Source organism: Penaeus monodon, chromosome 13 (genome assembly GCF_015228065.2).
Source record: "Penaeus monodon isolate SGIC_2016 chromosome 13, NSTDA_Pmon_1, whole genome shotgun sequence".
Taxonomy (NCBI): Eukaryota; Metazoa; Arthropoda; class Malacostraca; order Decapoda; family Penaeidae; genus Penaeus; species Penaeus monodon.
In genome coordinates this window covers 49,852,510-49,862,509 of record NC_051398.1, presented here as the reverse complement: position 1 = coordinate 49,862,509, position 10,000 = coordinate 49,852,510, and the positions used below count along the sequence as shown (strand labels likewise).

General features: G+C 48.3%; 1 protein-coding gene across 1 annotated transcript in view; it reads left to right on the top strand.

The window, feature by feature from the left end:
- LOC119580405 (serine/threonine-protein kinase WNK1-like) overlaps nucleotides 1-10,000 on the top strand; it is a 73,901-nt gene that overhangs the window by 1,349 nt on the left and 62,552 nt on the right.

The window sequence follows — 10,000 nt, the reverse complement described above, 5'->3', positions numbered from 1 at the left end:
ACCGAAACGGGGATGAGGGCAGCGAGGTGTCTCGGAAGGCAGGCTATCACGGTGTTTGTTTGTGGTCCCCTCCATCCATCCGTCCCTCCATCCATCCATCCATTCATCTATCCTTCCATCCATCCATCCTCTCTCTCTCTCTCTCTCTCTCTCTCTCTGTCTCTCTCTCTCTCTCTCTCTCTCTCTCTCTCTCTCTCTCTCTCTCTCTCTCTCCTCTCTTCTCTCTCTCTCTCCTCTCTTCTCTCTCTCTCTCCTCTCTTCTCTCCTCCCCCCTTCCCCCTCCTCCCCTCTCCTCTCCCTCTCCCTCTCCCCTCTCCTCCTGCTTCCCCCCTCCCTCCCTCTTTCCCTCCCTCCTCTCCCCCCTCCCTCCCTCCCTCTCTCTCTCCTCTCCTCTCCTCTCCTCTCCTTCTCCTAACTCCTTCCCTCCTTCCTCCCCCCCCCTCTCCTCTCTTCCCCCTCATCCTCCTTCTCTCTCCCTATTTCTCTCTTTCTCTCCTCCCTCCTCCTCCCTCAGTCGACGTCCCCTTTTCCCAGATTTAAAAAAAAATGTGTTCCTCACAAATCACCACTTATGTAGGAGCTTGATATAAATAAAGTACATTTTAGTATAAACACCTCCATACGTTTTTAAAAAGTCAACGACTGCATATTCAAGTGACACTCCCAAGGCGCAGCATCGTTTTGTAAGATATTGCAGATTTCAGTACAGATCCGTTAATGGAATTGAACTCGGTTTCGAACGCATTACGATACACGTTCGACTAAACTCCTGCCGTGTCTCTCCTTATGCTTGGTCGGTCGCCGCGCCCTCCACTTTAGCGATGTCAGGCACCATACCTGAGGCTGTTAAGAAGCTTGTCCTTTTTCTGTTTTTCTTTTTTTCATTATGGCATAGATCTGTCTTTCGCCGTCTATGTTCGGTTCGGAGTCCAGTTTTAAAATTGTATTTCAGATTTTTTTTAAACTCCGACCTCAGTTATAGTCCCGACTTCAGATTCTTAGCTGCGACTTCAGATTTACAGCCCCGACAGCCACGATCTGCGTATTTTGAGCCTGCAATCCCAGACCAGCATTCCAAATGATTTACGGCGTTCCCAGAACACTATTTTTGGCCACGTGTAGAATTGCTCAGTGTATTCGAGAAGGGAATTGAGCTTGTGTAATACGTAATCTAAGCCCCCACTTCATGATGTATTCTAGACTGTTTTCAGCTTCGTTTAGGATGGTAGGACATTCCGGAGTTCCTTGAAGGTAGGAATCTTAGTAGACATTCTAGGTATGCATTTTGTATGCTAATATTTCCTTAGGAGACATTTTAGAGTTCTTGGAGGTGTGAATTTTGCTTGTTGAACTTTCCTTGATTCATTGCGTCGTGTTCGGGTTTACTCTCACTGCCAAATTCGTAGTTGTTTAACACTTGACGGTGGTTTATCGCGTGTTTTGTCATCTGTTCTTATTCGAAATCAAATGTTTCTATCAAGTGATCTTGTTCCCAGCAGTTCCAGGCAGCAGAGCTCCGACAAGATCCTTATCTTGCTGGAAACCTCAGTAGGAGCGCTTCGGACAGTCGAGCTTTTATTAATCTCCCGTTAGGCTTTCAAGACAAATTTTTGATTGATTCAGAACCCTTTCGTCTTATCTAGTTATCCTAATGGAGTCGTATCATATCCTGGGGACACATCTTAGACTCCCCTAGGTCCCTGGAGCTTGTCAGGAAAATTATAGACTCTCGTAGGACCCAGGGACATGTTCGGATAATTCTGGAGTGTCCGAGGAAATTGGTAGCCACACGTCTCCCGCTCTCGCATACAAGTGACAGCCATGCGATCGCTGTTCGAAGATGCCAGTCAGCCCCCCACCCCACAAAAAAAAAAAAAAAAAAAAAAAAAAAAAAAAAAGCATGCCCCGCGCCATTCGCAGAACCTACTCGTCATTCCGAATCGTCGGACGTGCCTGGCGTGTACCCAAAGCCCTTCCGGTTTGCAAATATATAAATAATGTTTTTACACGACGTTGCGGAGGGTCCGAGGCACGGGTCTGGAGTAGAGGCGGAGAGAAGCCCCTGAGTGTGATGTAATGTCAGATTTTATTCATCTGGGAGGTGGTGATTTCGCTGATTTATAGATACAGTCTTAATTCTTGGGAATTAGGTATTCATACGATGACAGAAAGAGAAGACACTATACCATAACAAAGGTCTGTTGAAAAATTAAGATTTTTTCACTGCAGCTATTTTCCCCCTGCCTTGTATAACCCGTCCTTCAAAAATGAATGACGGGAAATTTTCTTCACCTGTTCAAGGAACCGCGTTTGTCTATAAGGCCGAAAATCGCAGCCGAGGGTCAGTCGGATTCCAGACATCACGTGGGGCCGTTATGTGCGTCTTGTATGCGTCACGCTCTCGAGTTGATGGCGAAGTTCGAAGTTGGTGAAGCTTGAGATGAGGACGGTGTTCCAAGTTGATGAATGAGTTCGAAGATAGCGAAGCTTGAGTTGATGACGAAGATTGAAGTTGATGATCGAGTTGATAAAGTTTGAAGTTGATGAAGATTGATTTAATGACGAAGTTTGAAGTTAACGTAGTTTGAGTTGATGCAGTTCGAAGTTGACTAAGTTTGAGTTGACGACGACGTATAAATACGGTCGAGATTGGCGTGCGGAGGCGAGGGCGGGGCGAGGAATCCCGGGTTTCATGTTTTAGTATTGTTAAATCCGGTTCGAGTTGGGGAGGGTTGGGATTTTTCCTGTTGTCATGACGGATTCGGTTATAGGGGGATTTTTTTCTCGGATCTTGCTGATTTGGGCGTTGTTGATAATAGGAGAGACTGGTTGTTGCTGTTGTTGTCATTTTGATTTTCATTATCGCTTTCATTATCATCGTTTTTAGCGTCACTGGTAGCGCCATCAGTATCAGCAGCCTCACGGTTGTTATCATCGCTTTTATCGTCAATGCCATCGTTATCACCACCATCACCATGATCATAACAATTATCATCATCACCACCACCCACCACCACCATCACCATGGTCATAGCTTTTATCATCATCACCACCACCACCACCCACCACCACCATCACCATGATCATAGCTATCATCATCACCACCACCACCACCCACCACCACCATCACCATGATCATAACAATTATCATCATCACCACCACCACCACCCACCACCACCATCACCATGATCATAGCAATCATCATCACCACCACCACCATAACCATGATCATAACTATTATCATCACCACCACCATCACCATTACCATGACCGTAACTGTTATCATCACCACCACCATCACCATGATCATAGCTTTTATCATCCCCACCACCACCACCAACAACAACAATAACAACAACAATAATAATAGCAGCAGCAACCACAATCCTCACACCATTGTGGTTATTATTAGTACCCCTCCCCCCCCTCCCCCACCCACTACCGGCCCGTTTCGACGCACTATCACGGATCCGAATGAAAAGTTGCCGTATCTCCCCGTTCACTGAGAAAAAAAAAAAATTTATATTATTGTATTATAGGATGTTTAATTTATATGTTGTATAGTAAAATGTTACATGTTTTTGTCAGGTAATTGCTGTCGCTATCCCGGGATTTATACTATGATTTTTTTTTTTTTTTTTTTTTTTTTTTTTTTTCCAAAGAGTTATTCATTTCTTCTATCACATCCAGTAAAATGGTAAAAGGATTCCGTGTTATACATTTATGCATTCGGTTCTGAAATTATCATTGTGGGAGTTGTGACTGGCGTAGCGTCACTTCGCCCCGCTTCTGTAGGCTACACAATCGGGACACGCATCCGGGACCGAAAAAATGACGGATTGCATTAAACTCTTGAAAGATTGGAGGGTGAGTAACGTTGAGGAAAGGCGATAGGAAATCGGAGAGAGATGGAAATGGTGAAAACGTTTTTGATGATAAGAAGAGGTGGTTTGTAAGTTTATAAGAATTGGATATCCTTGATATTTATAGGAAGAAAAATGATGATTGAATTAGAATGTGGAAGATAGTGCTTAGAAGGAGAAATGGGGAAATGGCAAGGAATGATAAGTAAGTGGAAGGAAATTGACTATTTCTTCAATGAAAGTAACATGAAGCCAATTCGTTTTCCAAATGAAACAATGGGCTGTGATTCTGGATAAACATAGGCCTGTCGGGAAAAGGAGATTCTGGTAATATTGACAAAGATGCGTAAATACATGGATGTATATAGGTGTATGGATTTAAGGATGTTTGGATTGGGTAGATAGATAGCGTGATAATAGATAATTGACATGTAGATTTGATAGATTGATTGATTGATGATACGTAGAGGAAACAGTTATTGAAGACCAATTATTTGCTGGAAATGATTTTGTTAAGAATTGTTAGCGGGCCAGTACCATCCCTCGAAACCGTCACGTTAGGGTCATTATTATTGTTGTTGTTGTTTGTCATCATCACCACCACCACCACCACCACCTATTATACTGTATCTTCATAGATTATCTTTGTTTTGTTATCACTTTTGTCGTTCTCGCCGTTAATTCCGTGCCAGCCACAACGATAACAATGTCCATCGTGATTTTTACAAACGACGTCCTTTTGCTTCGCTGATTTAAAGGCTCTGTAAGTTCCGGCCCACCGCGCCGTTGTCCAATATGGCTGCCGCATCTACAACAGCCATGCTGTAGAACAATAATAATGAATAAATAAATAAATAAAATAAAAAATAAGATAAATAAATCAAAACGTGAATCAAGTAAAAAAAAAAAAAAAAAATGACCTTGCTGTTAAAAAAAGAAGGAAAATTTTCGGTGTATTGGCTAACCCCCCCCCCCCATCCCGTAAGCGGAAACCGAAGGGCAGGCGGTCGTATCCGTCAGGGCACGCCGGGTCGTATCCGTCCGGGCACCGGGTTGGCACCGCTGCCGCCTCGTCTCGTCGCGGGGCAGTGGAGGGCATCGGCCAGTTGCGTCGGCTAGGGCTGGGGCATGGGCCTTGGGGGAGGGGGGAGGGGGGGGGAGGTAGAATGAGGTGCGAGGGAGTAGGAAGGCTGGGGGAGGGGGGGCGGGGAAGTCCCTTGTCTTGTCTTTTGTAGTTTGATTTTTTCCTTTCTTTTCTCTTCTCTTCTTCGATCTCTTCTTTCCACTCCCTTTCCTTCCTTCTTTCCACTCCCTTTCCTTCCTTCTTTACTCTTTTTCCTCCTTTTCTTTTCCTTCTCTTCCCTTCCCTTCCCTTCCTCCTTTTCCGTTTTCCTTCCTCTGCCCACCCCCTTTGTGTTTTCACCCTTGCCTTCTGTTCGTTTTCCCTCTCTCTCTCATCTCTTCTCATCTCTTTCTCTCTTTCTCCGTTTCTCTTTCTCATACTCGCTTGGCTTCCTGCCTTCTCTTGCTCTCGGGTCTTTCACCCGAAGGGCAGCCTCCTTTGCAATATGAGCTTCTTGTCTCTCTCTCTCTCTCTCTCTCTCTCTCTCTCTCTCTCTCTCTCTCTCTCTCTCTCTCTCTCTCTCTCTCTCTCTCTCTCTCTCTCTCTCTCTCTCTCTCTCTCTCCCCCCCCCTCCCTCCCTTCCCCCTTCCACATTCCACCTCTTTCATTTATACTTGCATATATGTTTACATATTGTTTGTTTTTCTTCCACCTTCTCTTCCTTTCCTCCTCCCCCTCCCCCCTCTCCTTTCTCTCCTCTCCCCTCTCCCCTTCCCCCTCCTCTCCCTCCCCCTTATCCCTCCCTCTCTCCCATCCTCACACATTGTCGTCCGCCCTCACGTCCTTGCTTTTTTTCTCTCTCCTTTTATCTCCTCCTTCACGGCTGTGTCCCCTTTGTGTTGAGGGAATAGCAAGGCAGCGTATTTTTAGCTGCGGAGGTGGCGGTGGCGGCGACGTTGCTTATAGGCCTGCGTCAGATGGGACGGAGACAGAAGTCCTACGTGGGGCAAGGGCGTACGGACGGTGCGATTTGAGGGCTTTTGTTTTCCTCGCTCCCCTAGCCTTTTGTCCTTTGTTATTTCTATTTTTATTTTATTTTATTTTTTTATAATTCATTTGTCCTTGTCGTCTCTTTTTTTGGGGGGTGGCTTGTGTATGGAGAAAGGACTGAGAATTCTTACGAATAAATAAAAAAAAACAGATACTTATGGCTAGCGTAGCGAACCCAGGCGACGTGATGCACAGTCGCCCATCAGCAAACTAGAAACGTTATTTGAACGTTGTTTGAAAGCACGTTTGCGCCCCGACGGCCACAAGGCACGTTCGGCGGACTCGGGGCGACGCTGGGCCGACTGGAAAGCGGCTTCTGCGTCTTGCCTGCGCGGAAGGGCTTGGTGTGTTTGTCTGTTTATTAATCGTTGTTGTTGTTGTTATTATTATTATTATTATTATTATTATTATTATTATTATTATTATTATTATACTACTACTACTACTACTACTACTACTACTACTACTACTACTACTACTACTACTACTACTACTACTACTACTACTACTACTACTACTATTGTTGTCGTTATTATGGTTGTTAGTGCTGTCGTTTTTATCATTATTATTTTTTCTTTTTTATTATTATTATTGTTGTTGACTTGTTTTTGCTACAATTATGTTTGATAATTTGACCTGGAGTTAGGTTAGGTTACGTATAATTGTTTCGTATGTGATAATTAGGGCTTTGCGGTGGATTCGTTTCACCGCCGAGGGAAGCGTGTTTCTCAACGTGTCATTTCGAGGGTTGGACCAGTGCGACGAGGCAGCTTCCGCGAGGGAAAGAGCGCGAATGGCGAAGACAAAAGCGGGAGGGAGGTTCAATCCGGAAATCTCCAGATACACGCAAGGTCGTCCGTGCGTTTGGGAAGACTGCTTGTGTGTGTGTGTGTGTGTGTGTGCGTGCGTGTGCGTGCGCGTGTGCGTGCGTGCGTGCGTGCCTTACTCTTCATGATAGATTTTTCTTATTACCCGTGTGTGTATGAGTATGCGCGCGCGTGTGCGTGTGTGTGCTCGCGCGCGCGCGCCTGACTGCCTGTGGGCGCCTCCCATGATGAGGGGAAGTGGGCTAATAGGGAATTCTGCAAGCTCGGCAGCGAAGTCTTTGTATATAGGTCTGAAGGTCCTGCGCTTCGATTTTGCACTCGTCTGTTTTTCTTCTCCTTGTCATTTTCTCTCCGTGTGTGTGTGTGTGTGTGTGTGTGTGTGTGTGTGTGTGTGTGTGTGTGTGTGTGTGTGTGTGACTGTGTGAAGGCATAGATGGCGCGCTGTTTACACGAGCCTGTTTTTGTCCGGACACTTACCGAAGGAAAATTGACGATTAGGAGCCTTGGACTTTATTTACCGATAAACCGATAGTAAGTATCGGTTTGATTTACATATATAAATATATGTAGATCAAAAGACGGGGAAGACATTGATTTGACAATATAGAACTAAACCCACGAGTTTATGAGGAAAATAAAGTCCCAGTGATTTACATGTATTTTCATTCCGTCGCCGCAACCTTGAACTGGGAGATTAGTTGATAAGATACTGGCGATACAAACAGCTATAAACTTCAAGGAAGGAAGGGAGGGAGAGAGAGAGAGAGAGAGAGAGAGAGAGAGAGAGAGAGAGAGTATTTTGGTGATTAAAATGTGATAGAGAAAGTATGAATATAAGTGCATTTAGTTATCAAATTGATATGGTGATATATTTCGCTAGATTGTGCTAGATTTGGGAAACTATTTATGTTTACGTGAATTGATGGCAGCGTCAGGGCATGCACGAAGAGAGTGCGTCGCATGTGGGGAGATTTGTCGTGTTGTGTCCCTTGAGTTCTATGTAAATCAACTGCGACGCAGAGGAGGGCCTTGGGTGGCCTCCTCGACCTCCTGCAGACCTCGAAGCCTGCTGTTGAACTCTTTACTCGGGCGGGGGCAAGGGACAAAGCTCGGGGTGTTATGCAAGAGGACCCAGTGTCTGCCAACGCAGCCACAATGTAGCAATTGGACCTCATGCGATGTTGCATCCTCACTTGCAGGAGGGTAGGGGGGAGAGGGAAGGCAGGCCATCTGGCGGAGTAGAGTAGGAAGGCCAAACAGTAATCTCTCCGAGCTGAGTCTGTAGACTGCTGCTGATTGCCGACCGCGGCGACGGAGTGCGTGGGGCGGCGCCGAGGGAGAGAGGGAGGCCTCCCTTCCTGCAGCCCTGGCCCTCCCGCTGCCAGACGATGGTCGTGTCGGCCGCAGAACCTTCGGCAGAGGAGGCGAAGGGTTCGGCGCAGGGAGGTCGGGATGGGCGTAAGTGGGGGTGGGGGGGGGGTGCAAGGATGAGGTTATGAAGCCGAGCAACAAGCGACTGCATGACGGGCGGAGGGCAAGCACTTTGTTGCACTGTTGCCTGTGGGCCCGGGCGGCCTCGCCTGCCGGGCCTTCCTTCACCTTCGTCAGATGCTGTAAGACACAACATGAAGGGCGTGGGAGGCGATCGCATGTCGGGAGCGCTCCTCCTCCTCCTTCTCCTCATCTTCCTCCTCCTCCTCCTTCTCCTCATCTTACTCCTCCTCCTCATCATCATCATCTTCCTCCTCCTCCTCCTCCTCCTTTTCTTCTTCTTCCTGTTCTTCCTACCGATCGACCGCCGGGTGCCTTATAGAGGTCATTCTTTGCAGTTAGGGGCGGGGGGGGGGGGGGCGAAGACTCTGCTCTCTTTCATTTCTCATTTTCCTCTCACCCAATATATATATATATATATATATATATATATATATATATATATTATATATAAACACACACACACACACACACATGTGCGTGCGTGCGTGTGTGTGCTGTACCGTCCAGGGCGCAGGCTTTGGGCGCGCTCTCGATGACAGTCGTGGCTGGAATCCGATCCGCCCCTGGTGGCATTCGGCCAGGGGCGGCCATCCTCGGCCGCGCTCGGCGACGCGCCGGGTGTTACCTGCCGGGCGTCGTTTGGGCTGGCGGAGGCCTGAGTGACGCCAGGGCATCTCTGGCGTCGTCGTCATAGCACGGGGCGCCGGTGGTGGCTGTCCTGTAATGGTGACGAGCGGGGTCGTCACACCGCCTCCACGTGCCCCGGGCTGATAGGCGCGATGGGAGGGCGCCGGTCATCCTCGCTGATAAGCAGGCAGCGTGTGATTATGCTAATGCGGAGGCCCCGTCCGGCGGCGCCTCGTGAATGGGGGCACAGGCAGGCACGCGCCGGAACACTAGTTTTTCCCCGGCCAACCTTGCGCGGCGCTGCCCTTCCAGAGGCTTCTACGCGAGGACACGCCGCCGCTGCCGCCGCCCATGCTTCGCCCCGCCGTCGCCGCCTCCTCTCGTCTTCCTCTTGGCCTCTCTTCTCGCCTCGCCCGTCCTTTCGTCTGCACGAATCTCTGCCTGTGACCGGCGGCTTCTTTTTCCACCCATGCCTCTTCTCCGTCGCTCTCTCTCCCCGCGCTCGCACCTCCTACGCCCTCTTTCATTCCCTGTAGCTCTCCTCTCAACACCTCTCTGGCCGTCGCCTCTCTTTCTCTCTTCCCTTCCAGCGCATCAATATTGTCCCATCTCTCTCTCTCTCTCTCTCTCTCTCTCTCTCTCTCTCTCTCTCTCCTCTCTCTCTCTCTCTCTCTCTCTCTCTCTCTCTCTCTCTCTCTCTCTCTCTCTGCTCTCGCTCTCGCTCTGGTTCTGTCGCTCTCTCCATATATGTGTGTGTGTGTCTGTGTCTGTGTCTCTGTAGAGAAAAGGGGGAGGGGGAGGAGGAGAAAGACTCCCATGACCCTTCTTCCTTCCTTCCTGAAGCGGCCGACCCCGACCTCCGCCTGCGTCCGCTTGCGAGTGACCCCGCGAGAGGACCCCCGGGGAGGCGCCGTCGGCCGCGCCTCCGCTGACCCCGCGGGAGAAGATATTCCGTGCACAGAGCTGTTGCTGCTGCTTATGCGGACGAGAACAGCTGCCTTCTCTTCTCTTCTTTTTTCTTTTTGCGGTGACTTCCCTCTGGTTCCTTTCTCTTTGCTTTGGGTGGAGGGAGAGC